Source organism: Myxocyprinus asiaticus, chromosome 1 (assembly GCF_019703515.2).
Source record: "Myxocyprinus asiaticus isolate MX2 ecotype Aquarium Trade chromosome 1, UBuf_Myxa_2, whole genome shotgun sequence".
Classification (NCBI taxonomy): domain Eukaryota; kingdom Metazoa; phylum Chordata; class Actinopteri; order Cypriniformes; family Catostomidae; genus Myxocyprinus; species Myxocyprinus asiaticus.
The window spans coordinates 42737407-42756349 of NC_059344.1; the positions used below are offsets into that span (position 1 = coordinate 42737407).

An 18943-nucleotide genomic window follows, 5' to 3' on the forward strand; every position below is an offset into this window, starting at 1 on the left:
TTGTGTAGTTTGATTCAATATGATTGTAAATTGTGTATAAAAAATAAATAATTAAATAATAAGCTGGAGGCGATTGTGGCAAGGAACACAAAACTCCATTAGATGTTGGTTAATGGAGAAAAATAACCTTGGAAGAAACCAGGCTCACTGTGGGTGCCAGTTCCCCTCTGGCTAAACAACATTAATATAAGGCAAATATTAGTTATTTGGATGCAGTGCAAGTCATGGTTTAAAATTTGTAAACTAAGTAAGTGTTAAGGGCCGGTGTTTAAAAAATATTTTTTATGAACTGTAAGATTAATGAAATCCATCCTGGATTAACTGCATAACTTAACATAGATGCATTGTCCTTTGTTAGTTGGCTGATGAAGGCTTTTGTTGGCAATTAAATGATTGTCTATGTATTCCATTTCAAGAGGGTAGTCCATCAATAGACAAAGGTGATGCAGGCAGAGATCAATGAGTTGCATCACAGTTCAACCGGCAGGTCATTTCGGTGAGGTTCGGAGGGGTCCATCCTAAATCCAAGGTTCAGGCAGTGGCATATGAAGTATCCGATGTCTTACAGTTGGAGTTGGCATCAGTTCGTCCTCTGAAGTCCATCGAAGTCCACTCTAATGGATACACTGCAGAACTCACATGACTGGACTCTATCTAATAGTCTTATGCCTCTGAAAAGAGACAGTTGCTCTTTTCACTTCCATTGAGTCCAAAGAATCACAATGCTGACAATTGTACATTAGGGTTTTGATGGAGAAATCAAATGTGTGCTTACGTAGGCGTATTTCACCACAGGCAGTGAGTGACTCTTTCTCAGCTTCACATTTTCAAAGGCCCTGACAATGTGAACTGTGAACTTCAGAGAAGGATGCTCCATTCTCATTCCACCCCTACATGCACCTACACTTTCTCCTTAGGCACACAGATAAAGTATTATGACACAAAGATTTGAATACTAGATTCATCCAGGACATTAAAACCAGGCAAAGTGTTTAAAAATGGGAACTTTTGAGTGTCATTCAAACCTTTCTTTTGCAATGTTTGTGTAGCCTGTTGACTCTTCATAGACAAAAGTGTCAACTCCGTTTTAAGTAATGGCTGGAGTGCTTTTTGCCTAGAAGAGATACCATTATTTGAGATGTAAAGTAGGTTGAAATAAAACAGAAGTTTTCGTTCAATGGCTAATTGCTATTTTAGGCATAGAAACTAACAGGCTTTTAAAAAGTGCAATGTAACACGAAGTCATAACTTCTAAACATTACACAAGCTCATAAAGGACCTGGCAATTGAGATGTGTATCTATTCACTTCAAAGTTCTGCCATCAAAGCCTTTCCCAATGCTGTCACAGAGAAAAGAGCTTTTGGGTTTCTCATTACACAGCAGCACTTCCCCTGGTCAGTGATTGTGCTCACAAGGCGAAACCTGACTCTTAATTGAAATTCAATTACAGAGACTAATCGGTGGAGGTGTTTCGCAAACAAAAATCCTTCAGCCTGATTCACTGCAGAGCTAAAGAGCTGATTTGTATTCTAAAAAGGTGACTAATGTTCATGCCTCTTTCTCCTCTCCTGCCTCCCGCACTTCCTCTGAGAGGTCGGGATTATGAATATTCAAACAATTGTGGCCAAGGTTCTAAGGTATAGTAAGAGGAGAGGGAACATGATGGAACACGCAATGCCTTTCTGTTTATGTTGTTGATGCAGCTGCTGCTGCCACCAGGAACATCACGCCAATGGACAACCACAGTTTCTAGGTATGACAGCTAACAACCAGCCTTCCCAGTTGAGCGCAAAGAGTCCACACTGCTCGGAGCAATGGTGGTGAGTTTTGTAACTTGGACAACAGAGATGAATGCCCTTACATTTTGTCAGTGATGTTATTTCAGAAGAGCTCAAGGCTCTGCTACTGTCTGTTTAGTGGCTTAGGAAGGCAGCAAGTGCCCTTGGAGAAGAGAACTGAGTATCACCTTACTAGGGCAAACAAGGCTCAGCACTCTACTTATGTTACCTAGAACAACATGAAGGTTAGCCACCTAAAGGCAAATACAAGAGTTCACTATATACAATGTATACCTTGTATTCCCTACATACCTCAATTATGCATTCAAGAAGGTCTATTTGACTCAAAAAAGCATCAGCCTCCATCAGACAGGTGAACAGAAGTATGTCCAGGTAATAAACAGAACTCTACAAATATGGCACAATTTCTATCAAACTCTCATTAAAATGGTGTGTGTGAATATACAGGTGGGCCTGTATTTGGTGGGGATGTGTATTTGAGTCATTCAGCCACATTACCAAAACACATTATAGTTTTACCTGTAATTATATCTACAAGGATCAGCTTTTGCTCATGCCTGGTAATGGTAATTCATCTCATTATTCATCTCTGCTAACACATCACCCTCGTGTTTATTCATGCAGGCACAAATACGGGAGTATTAATAACAATCTGTAAATTCTCTCAGCAAGCCTGTGCTTTTCCTGCCATAACCCCCCAAATAAGAAATAACAATTCACTGATTAAATAAATAAATCAGTACAGTAATAAGAATGCTAATTTTCATGAATAGATGTACAAATACACTGAAAGCATAAACCATTCCCTGTTGCATATTGTAGATGGTGACATGGAAACTGAAACATAATAATAATAATAAAAAAATAAAAAAATTGTTTTGAGCAATTATCAAAATTGATAACAAATAAACAAAAGATGAAAGATAATCAGTTCAAGGAGACCCGCATAGCAGTGTTAAATCTAGTCATTGATGTCTGTGGAAATAGCTCATGCATGATTGACTTGTAAATATATTTAGCAATTTAAGATTATTCCGGAGTATTACAGCTTCTCAGCTGACTTCTTGGATGTCATTTAACATGGTTTCTAATAATTTAAGATGATTGTTTCTTTCTTCTCTTTCTCCCTCTTCACACATCAATAAAATCATAATTATGTCTTCAGTTATTATGCAGCTCCAATAAGCACTTCATAGCTTCACTGTGTATCCAAGAATACTAATGACTAGGTTATAAAAACACTGACTAAAGACAGCTGCATCTCCTCAGAGCTTCAATCACCCACAAGACACTTCATCCATTATTAAAATGTACAAGGCAAATAAAGGCCCTCTGTCTTCTCTTCTGTCTCACACATATTTTCCCTTTAACTGCTACATTATAAAGAGGTGAATGGTGAGGGCCTGCCAAAGTCTCCCATTTCCAAACCTTTCATTTCCTGGAAAATGGAGGACTAGTCAGGGTTTTCAGACAGCCCCATCCTGGAGGATCCGGGGAGAAGGAAACAGCAGTGTCTGGAATTGATTTGAGGCAAAAGGAAAATAACATACTCTGGATTCTTGAGGTTGGGGGACAGCAGACAAAAAGTATTGGATCCCACCAAACTCTATGAAGGGAGACACTGAAGTGAAAGAGAAATTAGACTGTTATGCTACTGTGACAAACTCGGGTGGATTTAGGGAGCCATTTCAAGTCGCAGAGCCCAGACAACTTATCTGACCAAGCCAAGTCCAATATTTAAGTCACTAGGCATATTTCAATAAATACCCTTCTGAATTTCAGTGTGGATTTTTTTTTTAAATCCACTTTTTTTTTTACCAATAGCATCTGCAAGCTTCTCCCATGCTGAAGCCTCTTGACTGACAGCTTCATTGTTTGACTTTTTTCGAGATGACTGAAAAGCAAATGGCGCGTTGATAAACATCACTTGATTTTTAATACCTTTTCACAAAGCTTCCCCTCTGAGGAGAGGTTAATTCACTGAATTGGTAAACAGAGAAATTAAACCTCAGAGCCATTTCAATAGAGTGCACAACAGAAAGGGAGAAAGACTAAAATGATAACCCAGCTGCTCTGGCACAGAACTGCAAAGAATTAAGGATGAAATGTTGTCACCTGAAGTCAATGAATGGACTTGTCCTAAAGCAATCATCACAGACTTTAAGAAATATCATGGCTCATATCATTATCTCATTGTTTACAAAGTGATCGATAAATGTGACAGAATAAACAGACTGGCTGACTTTGAAATTATTGTTGAAAATTTTACAGGTTATCTACTGGTTAGAATAGAGCTTAGTAAGAGTAGGGTCTTTAAGTTTTATCTGGAACAAGGGTGTGAGGGATAGACTTAAGTCTGTACAATGGCATGCAATGTAGTATATAAAGGTCACAGATTATCACATCTTGTGTTTTCTGGATTTTCTGGCAATAACAACAACAAAAACAACAAACATTTTGAAAAGATGTTCCAACAGCTGAACGATCAACACAATTTAAACAACAGTACAACCCACTGATCTGACTGGATTTTTATTCCTGACAGCCTTGTTTCACTCCCATCAAAATGTAAGTATGTCACTACTCTAGGTCCCATAACACTGTTAAGAGAAATCAGTATACCATTATGGCTATGCAGCATAACTGAGAATAATAATAACAAAATAGATATATGTGGGGATCAGACATAGAAAAGATACAAACAAAAATGTTAAACTCACAATTTCATAGCCTCATAGCCACTGAACTAGTCTTGCTCATGGCTGCAGGCAGTAGACCCAAAACTGTCTTTATGGCTATTAAACAAACACAGAAGACATTTAAAATGTGGTTAAACTATTAAGATTTAAATATATTGCATTATTGTGGCAAACAAATAAAGCATTGATTAGACAATACAAAAAGTGTCTTTAAAAGTCAGTATATATATATATATATATATATATATATATATATATATATATATATATATATATATATATACACACACACACAGTATATAATTATTATTATTATTATTATTATTATTACCCTCATATATTCTCTTTCTTTGCATCAAAAATGCAATAAAAGTCAATGGTGACTAAGGCTTACTATTTGCCTAACATACATTTGTTGTCTTTCACAGAATAAATAAATTAATCCAGGATAAAAAAAAATAAAAAATTATGAACTATTCCTTTAACCTCATATCAGGAAAAAAATACATAAAACTACAATGGCAGAAACAGCAGACACTGTGTTTTGCCCTTGGAAAAAAAAAAAAAAAAAAAAAAAAAAAAAAAAATATATATATATATATATATATATATATATATATATATATATATATATATATATATATATATATATAAAGCTGCTTTTGGACCATTTCTAAGGGCACTACAGAGAATGCATCTGTCTCTCAACACAAGCAATTTTAAGCTCAAGCTTCCCTCTTACTATGGCTTAGAGACCCTGAGAGGTGGTTAAAACAGGGAGATGTCTGTCCTCAATCCTCAAACCCAATCCTCCCCTGCCATGCACCGCTGACTCAGCAAATATGCTATGTCTTCCTTAAAACATCTGGTGACAACTGCCTTCCAGCAGGGCTCATTTGAGACAGTCTCAAGCCACCGATTAGGTGTAAATGATTTAAAATGGGAGAAGGCAGTGATATAATAATGCAAACCTTGGACATGTAGACCGGTGGGGAGTAAACAAAGAAAACGTAGAGAAAGAAACAATTTACAATTCCACTTGATATCATTAATTTCAAGACCTTCTAGTTAAGAGCAATGGTTATTAATAAGCACTAACTTTTCCGATCTGCAAAAATATAATAAGTGAATGACATTTACATATTTCTAAAACCGCAGAGCTTCAGGTTAATGAGTCATAATCCAGAGTCAATTAGGAGACGCTCTTCTCTGTCTGAGTCACTATTCAGGAAATTAGCCATCACCCATGCCAAGGCATATAGTGATTAGGTGAAGTTATAGAGAGCTGCCATGACTTATTTCACAGAAGATGACATGATGGCTTAAAGTGTTTTAGTGCATATACTGTAGGTGATGTATGTATAACATAACCTTTAAATCACTGCAAGGCAGATCAAATCACCTTAACATTAGGTCTCTTCTGTTGAAAGGTATCTTCCCCAACCAATCCTACATAGAATTAGGCATTGCTTCCTCTCTATACATTGTTTTTTTGCCTTTGCATAATGACCTTTACACAAATACATACACATCGAGACAGGCGTGTCAACATGCCTCAAGGGGCTTTCAACGTCAGTTGACACAATCTGCCATATCAAGAGCAGCACAAAAGATGGCTCACCTGCCTGCTTGATTATTACCTGAGCTGCCCAGGCCACAGTGCACATGGTCACACTTCCTGTGCAGCAGTAGAAAATAAGAATATAATAATCTGAGGAAGCAGGACAATCCTCTCTTTATACTAGCAAGTGAGAAAATGGGATGTTATTCCTCTGGGGCTTACATTTTTTTTGTTTCTCCAAGTTTGTGAACCATCATAATCCCACAACAAGGGAGTTCTACTAACTTTATTTATTTATCGGGACTTTTTATTTATTTATTTATTTATAATCTATTCATTCATTTGGTAAGTATATTTTAGTTTTAATTAAAGTTCTTACTGAAGATTTATAGGTAATACTTCAAACACTTGCTAACATTTTGAATTATAAATTAAACATTATAGACTTCCGTAGGGGCTTCTGGTGTTTGTACACTAACTGGTATGTACAAATTTGATCAAAGTGGCACAAATATGAGCAATTGCTTTCAGCTGCAGCACTACTATTGATTTATCATTTTTGTATTTCAGTTTAATCAAACTCTTGTTTAAAATCAATAGTTCCAGTGGGTCTGCAAAACACCCAAGACATATAAAGAATCCAGGAAAATCTGTTAAGGGGTAGTGATTTGGATGGATCGAAGGCTGCTTATCTATTTATAGCGATAAACTGGGAACTAGTTGGGAAAAAAAAATAAAAAAATCTGTCTTCTACCATAGCAACAAGATCATAAATCTAGTCTTTCAACTCACATGGCTAGAACTAAATTTATAATCTCTGTTTAAAATTCAGAAGGCAAAGTGTTTTGTTTCAATGCCTAGCATGTGTGTTGAGCTAATGCCGGGTCTCTTGGTCATAAGGTTAAATACAACAGAATAATCTGCACATGAAGAGTCTGAGTCCTCTATAAATGTCACCCGCACACTGATTTATTCTATGCAAGGGCCAGGGTCAGGGGTTAAGGCTCAGAAGGGTGCTAACTGCTGCAAACGTTAACATTAGCATCCAGCTCCCAGGACATTTTCTTAAAATCTGGCATCTCTCTTCTTGCCTTTTTTTCTCACGTTGTAGACAGTACAGAATTAGTGGCTGCTGACAATCATGACATATGGCAAAGCTAGGCTACAAGCCATAACAAATATCACACCCCCAAAAATTATAATAATAAATAAATAAATAAATAATACTCCTAGTTCATACTCTAACAGAAGAGATTCAGTTGGTATGGTTGTATAAAAAGACAAGAATTCAAGGTACATTAATGCATGATGCATTGTGTGAACACATATCTTAAAGGTCTTGAGAGCTGTCAGATATTGATGTCATAAAATAATGGGAGGTAAAAGCTTGCTTAAGGCAAGAAGGCAAGAGGACATTGGTATGAAGATGCGCATTGTTTAACCACATGACATTTACATGCATCACACATCAATATGTCACACTAATTGAATCAACTACTCTGTCTAAGGTGTTTGGAGAAGAAATAAACCTAGAGATATGTTTACATCAAATGTCTCACAATATATGGTTCCTTTATAATATGTATAATACATATAATATTTTTTTTCCTGGAACAGCCCAGTATTGAAGAGCATTCATATCTCGTCTTCAACAAAAAACTCAATGCGAGTAACAATAACCGGTAACATTGTGTAAAATGCTATCAAAACTTTACATTTAAATTCAACATCATGTCGTGTCCAAAGCTATCCAATAGGGCTGCAACTAACGATTATTTTGATAATCGATTAACCTAATGATTATTAGAATGATTATTCGACTATTCTGCGATTGTTGCAACGATTAATCATTAGCTCTTAACTGATTATTCAGCTTGTGCCCCAAATTAAAAGGTTGTATTAAATGAGCTTACTAACAATAAAGAGGACAAAATCATCTTTTAAAAATACCTCAATGACATTCACTGAATTAAAAAAAAAAAAAAAAAAAAAAAAAGTTTTACTAAGTTTAATTCAGTAAAGAAATTCACCGCAAAAAAAATTCTATTATCAAATGTTTTTGTCTCGTTTTCCATTTAAAATGATCTAAAAATACTTAAAACAAGATACATTTACTTGAGAAGCAACATATAAGATATTTAGACTTGTTATAAGAGAATATATCTTAAATATAGGTGTACTTTGTTTATAAGTGTATTTTTTCACTTGGTTATACTTCTGCGAGTGCAGTAAAGACAAAATATACTTCTATTCAAGATATATTCTCTAAAAGCAAGTCTAAATATCTTATATGCTGCTACTCAGGTGAATGCATCTTTTTTTAAAGGATTTTTAGATATTTTAAAATATTTTTATTTTTAATATTATATTCAACATTCTCAGGTAACTATTTTTTCTTCTGCAGTATAGCTGCTAAAGAAAATGTACATTGTTTTAAAGGAGTTTTAGATATTTATATTGGAAAACAAGCCAAAACAAAAACAAATCAAAAACACTGGCGGCCAAAAATATGGAATAATGTACAGGATTTTGCGCTTATGGAAAGAAATTGGTACTTTTATTCACCAAAGTGGCATTCAACTGATCACAATGTATAGTCAGGACATCAATAATGTGAAAAGTTACTATTACAATAAAAAAAAATAAAAACAATTCAGAACTTTTTAAACTACTTCAAAGAGTTCTCATCATGACAGCTTTGCAGATCCTTGGCATTCTAGCCGTCAGTTTGTCCAGATACTCAGGTGACATTTTACCCCACACTTCCTGTAGCACTTGCCATAGATGTGGCTGTCTTGTCGGGCACTTCTCACGCACCTTACAGTCTAGCTGATCCCACAAAAGCTTGATGGGGTTAAGATTCATAACACTTGAGGGGCCTGGGTAGCTCAGTAGTAAAAAATGCTGGCTACCACCCCTGGAGTTCGAATCCCAGGGCGTGCTGAGTGACTCTAGCCAGGTCTCCTAAGCAACCAAATTGGCCCAGTTGCTAGGGAGGGTAGAGTCACATGGGGTAATCTCCTTGTGGTCGCTATAATATGGTTCGTTCTCGGTGGGGCGCGTGGTGAGTTGAGCGCGGATGCCGCGGTGGATGGCGTGAAGCCTCCACACATGCTATGTCTCCGTGGCAACACTCTCAACAAGCCACTTGATAAGATGCACGGGTTGATGGTCTCAGACGCAGAGGCAACTGGGATTCATCCTCCGCCACCTGGATTAAGGCGAATCACTACGCGACCACGAGGACTTAAAAGCGCACTGGGAATTGGGCATTCCAAATTGGGTGAAAAAGGGAAAAAAAAAAAAAAAAGATCCATAACACTCTTTTCCAATTATCTGTTGTCCAATGTCTATATTTCTTTGCCCACTCTAACCTTTTCTTTTTGTTTTTCTGTTTCAAAAGTGGCTTTTTCTTTGCAATTCTTCCCATAAGGCCTGCACCCCTGTGTCTTTACTGTTGTACATGAAACTGGTGTTGAGCGGGTAGAATTCAATGAAGTTGTCAGCTGAGGACATGTGAGGCATCTATTTCTCAAACTAGAGACTCTGATGCACATATCCTCTTGTTTAGTTGTATATCTGTGCCTTCCACATCTCTTTCTGTCCTTGTTAGAGCCAGTTGTCATTTGTCTTTGAAGACTATAGTGTACACCTTTGTATGAAATATAATTTTTTTTGGCAATTTCAAGCATTGCATAGCCTCCATTCCTCAAAACAATGATTGACTGAAGAGTTTCTAGAGAAAGCTGTTTCTTTTTTGCCATTTTTGACCTAATATTGACCTTAAGACATGCCAGTCTATTGCATAATGTGGCAACTCAAAAGCAAACACAAAGACAATGTTAAGCTTCATTTAACAAACCAAATAGCTTTCAGCTGTGTTTGATATAATGGCAAGTGATTTTCTAGTACCAAATTAGCAATTTAGCATGATTACTCAAGGTGTTGCAATGATGGCTGCTGGAAATGGGGCCTGTCTGGATTTGATAAAAAATGACATTTTCAAATAGTGATGGTGCTGTTTTTTATATCAGTAATGTCCTGACTATACTTTGTGATGAGTTGAATGCCACTTTGGTGAATTAAACTACCAATGTCCTTCCGAAACAGCAAAATCTGTACATTATTCCAAACTTTTGGCTGCCAGTGTATTTTATTGCAGTGTAATGGGGCGAAGACTAACCTCTCTCACCTTTCTGTTCACTGCAATCCATCTTTAACTCTCTCTCTCTCTCTCTCACACACACACACACACACACACACACACAAAAACCCTCTCTCTTATTAATAAAGCTGCGTTTTGCCAATTTTCTCAAGGGATGAGCATCCCCGCAACAGAGTGTGCCTCAGCTGGGTGCAGTTTCAATTTCTCCCACTTAGATAGGGACATTCGCGCAACTCATAGAAGAGGTGATGACCGCACAGAGAAATGCCAGTTTCGGAGTTTGTAGTTATTTACATGATCTGCTTCCGTACTTTAATAAAGCTATAACGCATTAAATATAACTGCATTAAAGATGTAATGCCGGGTTTTTTCCTTTAAAGAGCTCCGGCTCCACTTATTCCACAACGAGTGTGCTTCTGTATTTACTTATTTGGTATTTTTGTATAATTCCCTCATACTTTGTGATCTACATCACCTGAAGCTGTTTGGAAAGTTTAGAGTGCATCTAGACTGTGAGCTGTGTAATTCTTCCTCTTCTTCCGCTGCTCTTGCGCATCATCATTAGAGTTTAATATGATCTCATGTAACGTTAAATGAGATCAAACGACTATTCGACAAAAAAAAAAAATTGTCGATAACGTCGACTTATTATTTCAGCTCTACTAGCCAACACTATAGGGATCCATGAAATTCTTCTTCGATTATTCACAAGTTTTTTCACAACTTCACTCTCAAAATGCCATTTCTAAGAATCTTGTCTGAGAACACAAAAATATAAGTGCGAGTAAGTGCATGCTCAGGAAAATGTCAAGTAGTCGCGTGCAAGTAAAGGCAGCAGTTCTCACATTAATTCTACAGTCTGTGTGAATCCTTTTGGAAAAACTTTTTTTATTTTAATTTAATTTTATTTTATTTTATTTTAATATGTAAATATCCATGCGTGCAGCATGGGCATATACAAACATGGATAGGGTTTTTAAAAAATTTCAGCAAAATAAATTATATTCATTTTGTTTTCGGCATTTCATAAGCTCTTAAAAATATCTCCACAGAACAGGACTCCAAAACAAGTCAAGTAAATGAAGAGGAGCTTGTAATTAAAACAGGTGCAACATCTGTAGTGTAGGTTCACAAATCCCAACAAGGAGCAGAAAAGTATAATATGTATATGTCGTAAGACGATAATCACTCATAATAAAATCAGTTTGTTTTACCTTAAAATGAAGCACGCAAAAGAATATTATGAAAGCCAAAAAGATAAAATATATAATATATATATATATATATATATGTGTGTGTGTCGCAGCGGGGGTGTGGTCGAGCGCCCGTCCGGAGAGAGAGCGAGCGGTAAGGGCGCTTACACCTGAGCTAAATTATGTCTAACACCTGTCTCTAATTCCAGTGAGCTTAGGGAGAGCGGCATATAAACAGCCACCCACCGCCAAAAAGAGAGAGAGAGTCTGACACGAGAGAGCCTACAGTGATCGTGGAGTGCCTACGTGCCTCTGAGACTGAGTTTGTGAAGCTGTAAAGCATTGAAGTGGCCGATTAAAAGCCTTACCTGAGTCTGGAGAAACCCGCTTTCCTGTGTCCTCCTTCCCTTCTGCTTGTGGAGTCGTTCCACTGGTGCCGAAACTCGGGAATTCGAAGTAAGCCCCATGGAGTCCTCCCAGGTGGCCGAGATCCTCCAGTCCCTCACCAGCCTGCACCAGTCCAACCAGCAATCCCTGCTTGAGCTTTGCCAAGACCAGGAACGACGGTTATTTGAGATCCTACGAGCTCAAGCAGAGGACCGGCTTGCGATCCGGAGCCTCCTCGGTCAGGAGAGAGAGCAAGCGGCAACCCCGGACCACCGCAGCCAACTGCCTCCCCCCACACTCCTGAAGATGGGCATGGAGGATGATGCCGAGGCCTTCCTCAATTTGATTGAGAGGACAGCGGCAATCTGAGGCTGGCCACGTGACCAGTGGGCGGCCAGGCTCCTACCACTACTGTCCGGGGAAGCCCAGCTTGCGGCTCAACAGTTACCGGCTAATCTCCTGGCCTATGACAACCTAAAAAAATCCATCCTGCAGTGGGTGGGTCGTAGCCCGGAGCAGTATCGCCAACTGTTCCGGACCTTGAAGCTGGGGAAGCCCGTTTGCTTTTTCCCAACGGCTCCAAGACGCGTGCTGGCAATGGCTGCTGGCGGGGAATCGTGACATCAGGGGAGTGATCGACTAGGTGGTACTGGAACAGCTGATTCATCGACTGCCGCAGGGGACAGCGGAGTGGGTCCAGTGCCACCACCTGATGTCACTGAAGGAAGCCGTCCAGCTTGCGGAGGACCACTTGGTGGCATACCCAAGGGCGGAAGAGCCCTCCTCTCTCTCTCTTTCTCTTCCCCCTCCCCCTGTGTGTTCCCCCCAACCCTCTCACTCTGCTCTCTCCCCAGGGCCCGTTCCTGCCCTGTGGAGATGGGGAGCTCTGCCATCAAGGCCAGTTCCTCACTAGAGGAGGTGGACACCACCCCCTACCTCTATAGTGCCCTGCCGCTCTCCCCCTCAGGTGGAAGTGCCCGCCGATGCAGGTACGGGCGTGGCGTCTGGGCCGGTCTGCTGGGGTTGCGGGGATCCGGGGCACTTCCGGGATCAATGTCCGGTGATGGAGCTGGGGACGGTGGTCTGGATCCCCGACCCCCCGCAGGCTGCCCCCGACTGAGCCGGAGCGTACCGGATACCGGTAAGAATCAAGGGGGTACTCACCAAGCATTGGTGGACACAGGTTGTAATCATGGTTCACCAATGCTTGGTTCAACGTGGGGCACTGGGCACAACCAAAAGGGTGAGGGTGAAGTTTGTGCATGGGGATATTCACAGTTACCCTGTGGTGACCCTTGTGATTAAATTTTGCGGTTAGTTCCTGCCTCACCAATCCACTGATTTTGGGGACTAATTGGCCTGAATTCAGAAATGTATTGATGGGAATTTGTGCAGATGGGTCCTGCATAAAAGCGCTGAGATATGAAATGTGCTATGCTCTGGCTGGGGAGGCAGAGTCGGGGCCATCTTCATCAGCTCTACATCAGGATGACGTGAGGGGGGGAGAGGCTGCAGCCCCTCCCATCCTCAGGCAATTTCCCGAAGGGGATTTCCATTTGGAGTAGTTGCGAGATGAAACCCTCAAGCACGCCTTTGACCATTTGAGAGTGATCGATGGTCAACAACTCCAGCCGAGTGTCACACTTTCATATCCCTATTTCGCAATTATAAACGAGCGGTTGTATAGAGTGATGCAGGATGCTCAAACAAAGGAATATACAACCCAGCTCTTGATACCGCGGAGCTGCCGGGAAATGGTGTTCCAGGCGGCTCATTATAATCCCATGGTGGGTCATCTAGGGGAAAGGAAAACACTAAACCATCTAATAGCCGTTTTTATTGGCTGGGCATTGGCGGCAATGTCCGCAGGTGGTGTGCGGCTTGCCGTGAATGTCAGCTGGTGAATCTGCCAGCCACCCCAAAAGCGCCATTGAGCCCCCTTCCGTTGATCAAGGTCCCCTTCGAGAGAATTGGCATGGACCTTGTAGGGCCATTAGAATGGTCAGCACGCAGACATCGCTTTGTATTGGTCCTACTGGACTATGCAACGTGATATCCGGAAGCAGTGCCTCTGCGCAACATCTCAGCACGTAGTGTTGTGGAGGCACTCTTCAAAATTATCTCCCGGGTGGGGATTCCAAAAGAAATCCTCACCGATTAGGGCACAACCTTTATGTCACAGACACTACGTGAGCTTTATGAATTATTGGGCATTAAATCAATCTGCACCAGCATTTACCATCCACAAACAGATGGCCTGGTGGAGCGATTTAATAAAACCCTTAAAAATATGATTCGTAAGTTCGTGCACGAGGATGCTAGAAACTGGGACAAATGGCTTGATACCCTGTTATTTGCAGTATGAGAAGTCCCACAAGTCTCCACAGGTTTTTCCCCATTCGAGCTGTTGTATGGGCGACGGCCGTGCGGCGTGCTGGATGTCATACGTCATACATCATGGGAGGAGGGACCTTCAACCAGTAAAAACAAAATTCAATACGTTCTTGATCTTAGAGCAAAACTCCACACCTTGGGGCAACTAACAGAGGAGAATTTGCTCCAAGCTCAAGAACGGCAGAGCTGATTGTATGACAGGGGAACTCTGCGGGAATTTGCACCAGGAGATAAGGTACTCATATTATTCCCCACATCGAGCTCCATATTACTCGGCAAGTGGCAAGGACCCTTTGAGGTCACATGACGAGTGGGGATCTCGATTATGAGGTTAAGTGAACCGATAGAGGGGGCGCACGTCAAATATATCACCTCAACCTCCTGAAATTATGGATGGAGGTGGTTCCTGTGACGTTGGCTATGGTAGTTCCAGTGAGGGCGGAGCTCGGGTCGGAGGTGAATACAAACCTAATCATAACACCCCGGTCACTTGCGGAGACCACCTCTCACCATATCAGCTCGCAGGAGTTGCCAAGCTGCAATAAGAATTTGCAGATGTGTTGTCCGCTCTACCGGGTCGTACGAACCTCATCCAACACCACATCGAGACCGAACCGGAAGTGGTGGTACGTAGCCAACCCTATCACTTGCCCAAACACAAAAAGAAAATAGTTCTGGAAGAATTGGATGCGATGCTTGATATGGGGGTAATAGAGGAATCCCACAGTGACTGGTCCAGCCAGGTTGTTGACCTGAGGGCGGTCCTGAGATCGCTGTGGCGGGCGGGGCTCACAGCAAACCCCAAGAAGTTCGCAATTGGGCGGGTGGAGGTACGGTATCTGGGGTTCCACTTGGGTCATGGGCAGGTGCATCCCCAAATTGACAAGACTGTGGCGATTGCGACCTGCCCGAGATCCAAGACCAAAAAGGGGGTGAGACAGTTCCTGGGGCTGGCTGGCTATTACAGGAGGTTTGTGCCTAATTATTCGGACGTCACCAGCCCGCTGACTGATCTCACTAAAAAGGGGGCTCCCGACCCGGTCCAGTGGACGGAGCAGTGCCAACAGGCGTTCACACAGATTAAAGGCGCACTTTGCAGGGGGCCGCTTTTGCATGCACCTAATTTCTCTCTCCCTTTCCTATTACAGATGGACACTTCAGAGAGAGGGCTGTGGGATGTACTCTTGCAGGTGGTGGAGGGGGAGGAGCGCCCGGTGCTGTACATCAGCCGTAAGCTCTCTTTGAGGGAAACGAAGTACAGCACTGTGGAAAAGGAGTGTCTGGCCATCAAGTGGCCGGTCCTCACCCTCCGGTACTACCTGCTGGGGCGGGCCTTCAACCTCTGCTCAGACCACGCCCCACTACAATGGCTCCACCGCATGAAGGATACCAACACGTGGATCACCCGTTGGTATCTGGCTCTCCAGCCCTTTAAATTCAAGGTGGTCCACATACCGGGGGTGCAGATGGCTGTCGCCGACTTCCTTTCCAGAAATGGGGGGGAGTGGTAGACAGGCCGGATGGCTCCCTGGCCTGAGTCGGGCGGTAGGGATATGTGGCAGTGGGGGTGTGGTCGAGTGCCGGTAAGGGCGCTTACACCTGAGCTAAATTATGTCTAACACCTGTCTCTAATTCCAGTGAGCTTGGGGAGAGCGGCATATAAACAGCCATGCCACAGCCAAAAAGTTTTGTTTATGTTTATGAAGCTAAAGTGTTTACCTATGTGAAACTAATGAGTTGAGTGCCTACGTGCCTCTGGGACTGAGTTTGTGAAGCTGTAAAGCATTGAAGTGGCCGATTAAAAGCCTTACCTGAGTCTGGAAAAACCCGCTTTCCTGTGTCCTCCTTCCCTTCTGCTTGTGGAGTTGTTACAATATATATATATATATATATATATGTGTGTGATATATATATATAATTAACTGATATAATGTTAGTAGACTATATCAGCTTTTTATCTTAAAATACAAATACATCATATATATACAGTATTTTATATATATATATATATATATATATATATATATATATATATATATATATATATATACTGTATATGTATTTTAAGATAAAAAGCTGATATAAACTGATACAGTCTACTAACATTATATCAGTTAATTAAATAGAGTTATTAACTGTAAAATATACAGGCCCTGTAATGCCTGAAACATTAATTTTTGGCAAGCGCAGCTGCCAGTTCCCTTTTGTAGGAACTCGAGATGCGTAATCGCATTGGGAAATGCCCTGAGTGTCCCATGGTCTGAAGCCCCTGTACAATCACACTATTTATTGGCTGGTGGCGCTTAAGTGATGCCCCTAGGGAGCTACGTCATGGGCTCCATAAAAATGCTCGCTTTTGCACCATCGAGTCAGATTTTTTTTTCTTCAATGCATGATCTCGTCTGGCCCGTGTTGTACCAATGACTCACATTGAAGCGAGGATCATTATTATTCTCCCTTTTGAGTGGCAACACAGGATAGAATTTAAAGAATTTAGTGTCGTTTTATGCAGCGTAGTTTCAGAGCAATTTTTATGTGTTTTTTTCCAAACATTACAAGGGTCCAACAGGGACAGCGGCACTGTTCGAGGCTCGAAATTTCTCACCATGTGGCGTTATCCCCACTTGTTTCAGTTCCACGGCCTCCAGATTGGAGCTCATCAGACATGCTCTGAGGCCTAGCTCGGCAGCCATTTTCTGATGAACAAGCATGCAAAAGAGTTACCATGCATGTCTTGAGCAACAAATTGGCCCTTTTGTCCCTATTTTCTTTTTCAGGGTCGTTCTGGGAGAATGCACATGAATAAGGCAATGGAGGAGCACCCTCGGTCATCCAGCCAACAGAGTTTGGACAGGCCAGCTGTAATATTGACACATAAACTGTCTGGAGATGTTCACGGTGCTGATGGCGTTAAAGATTTTCTTCCCGGAGATTCATGGCAGCCATGTCCTCATCTGGTCAGACAACAGGACGGTGGTGTCCTACATCAATCGCCAGGGAAGAGTGTGTTCTCATGCCATGCTGAGACTGGCACGTCGTATTCTTCTGTGGGCACGGTGCAATTTGTTGTCTCTAGGAGCTGTGCATGTCCCGGGCCGGTTGAATTTGTTGGCGGATCTCCTGTCCAGAAATGGCTTGATGCCCAGAGACTGAACATTTCATCCTCAGATTATGGAACAAATCTGGAGAATGTTCGGCAGAGCGGAAGTGGACCTGTTCGCTTCGAGTGAGATGTCACACTGTCCCCTCTGGTTTTCCCTTTCGCTCCCGGCACCACCACTGTCACATCAGTGGCCAACAATGTGTCTTTACACGTTCCCATGATCAGTCTGCTGCACGCAGTTCTGCAGAAAGTTCAGAAGGATACGGTTCGGCTTCTGATAGTGGCACTGTCTTGGCCATCTCAAGTATGGTTTTCGACTCTGGTCTCTCTCCTGGAGAAAATGCCTTGGGAGATTCCAGTCAGAACAGACTTATTGTCTCAGGCTCAAGGCAGCATTTGGCACCCCCGGCCGGACTTGTAGAAGTTATGGGTATGGCCCCTCAAAGGGGTGCTCTTTTGAATAATGGGTTATCCCCCACTGTGGTTGATACCATTCTGAATGCTAGAGCTCCATCAACTAGGAAGCTTTATACGTTAAAGTGGTGAGATGTAAATCCAGTTCACTGCCCTTTCAGTACAGTGCTGGATTTTTTTTGCAAGAGCGTTTTGGGGCCAGGGTTGCCCCAGCTTGCTTAAAGTCTATGTTTCCGCTGTAGTGGCTGAGCATGTGCTTATAAATGGAGTCTCTGTAGGTAGACATTCTCTTGTCTCTCCTTTTATGCGCTGGGTACGCAGGCTTAGACCTTTTCGTCCCATCCGCATTCCCATATGGGATTTATCTGTTGTTTTAGCAGTGCTCTTGGGTGCTCTGTTTAAGCCCTTGGCAACAGTCGCTATAAGTTTCAGACCTTTAAAATGGCCCTGCTAGTAGCATTGGTATCGTTTAAAAGGGTTGGTGATTTGCATGCCCTGTCGATCAGTCCCTTATGTATGGATTTTGTGCCAGGGTGTTCAAGACTGGTGTTAAGATCTTGTTTGGGCTATTTGCCCAAGGTCATTTCTACAACATTTCTACAATTTTCAGGCTTTCTATCCTCCCCAAATTAAGTCGGAGGAGCATGAAAGATTGCATATGCTTTGCCCAATTCGGGCGCTGCAAGTTTATGTTGACCGTATACTAGCCATTGGTGTAAGTCAGAACAGTTGTTTGTGTGCTTTGGTGGCCACAACAGGGGTGTTTTGGTGTCCAAGCAAAAGCTGTTTTATTGGCTTACTGATGCAATTTCAAGCTTACGAAGCACGTGGTTCACCTCTGCCTTTGGGTATTCGAGCCCATTCTACGAGGGGGATGGCATCCTCATTGTCTTTGGCTAGAGATGCGTCCTTGGAGGACATGTTTAAGACTGCAGGGTGGTCCTCAAATCAACATTTGTTAGATTTTATAATCTGGATGAGGGTTTGACTCCTGCTTCACAGGTTCTCTCTGTTGGAATAGGCGTAAACTCATAATTTTCTCTGTTTTATTCAGATGCTTTAGCTCGCTTGTGCGCCGCTATATACTTGCCACATGGGCGTAGACAGTTGCTACTGTTTGCATGGCGTGAATGTATATCGTTCCCAATACAATTACGCAGCTTGCGTTCCTACAAAAGGCAACTGGCCCTATGGCGTAAGCTGGCCATACTCTCTAGCAGCTCCATA

General features: G+C 41.6%; 1 protein-coding gene across 3 annotated transcripts in view; it reads right to left on the minus strand.

Annotated features, from left to right (window-relative positions):
- LOC127446082 (cadherin-11-like) overlaps positions 1 to 18943 on the minus strand; it is a 92338-nt gene that overhangs the window by 39331 nt on the left and 34064 nt on the right. The window contains exons 1-2 of one of the 3 annotated variants that reach the window (XM_051706743.1): positions 11787 to 11882; positions 4521 to 4595 (exon numbers count right to left, since the gene is read on the minus strand). The exons of 1 other annotated variant lie outside the window; for it this stretch is intronic. The gene's annotated coding sequence lies outside the window, so the exon portion shown is untranslated. Of the gene's footprint in view, positions 1 to 4520; positions 4596 to 11786; positions 11883 to 18943 lie in introns of those variants that run through there. One more of the 3 variants, XM_051706752.1, reaches the window with a different exon arrangement.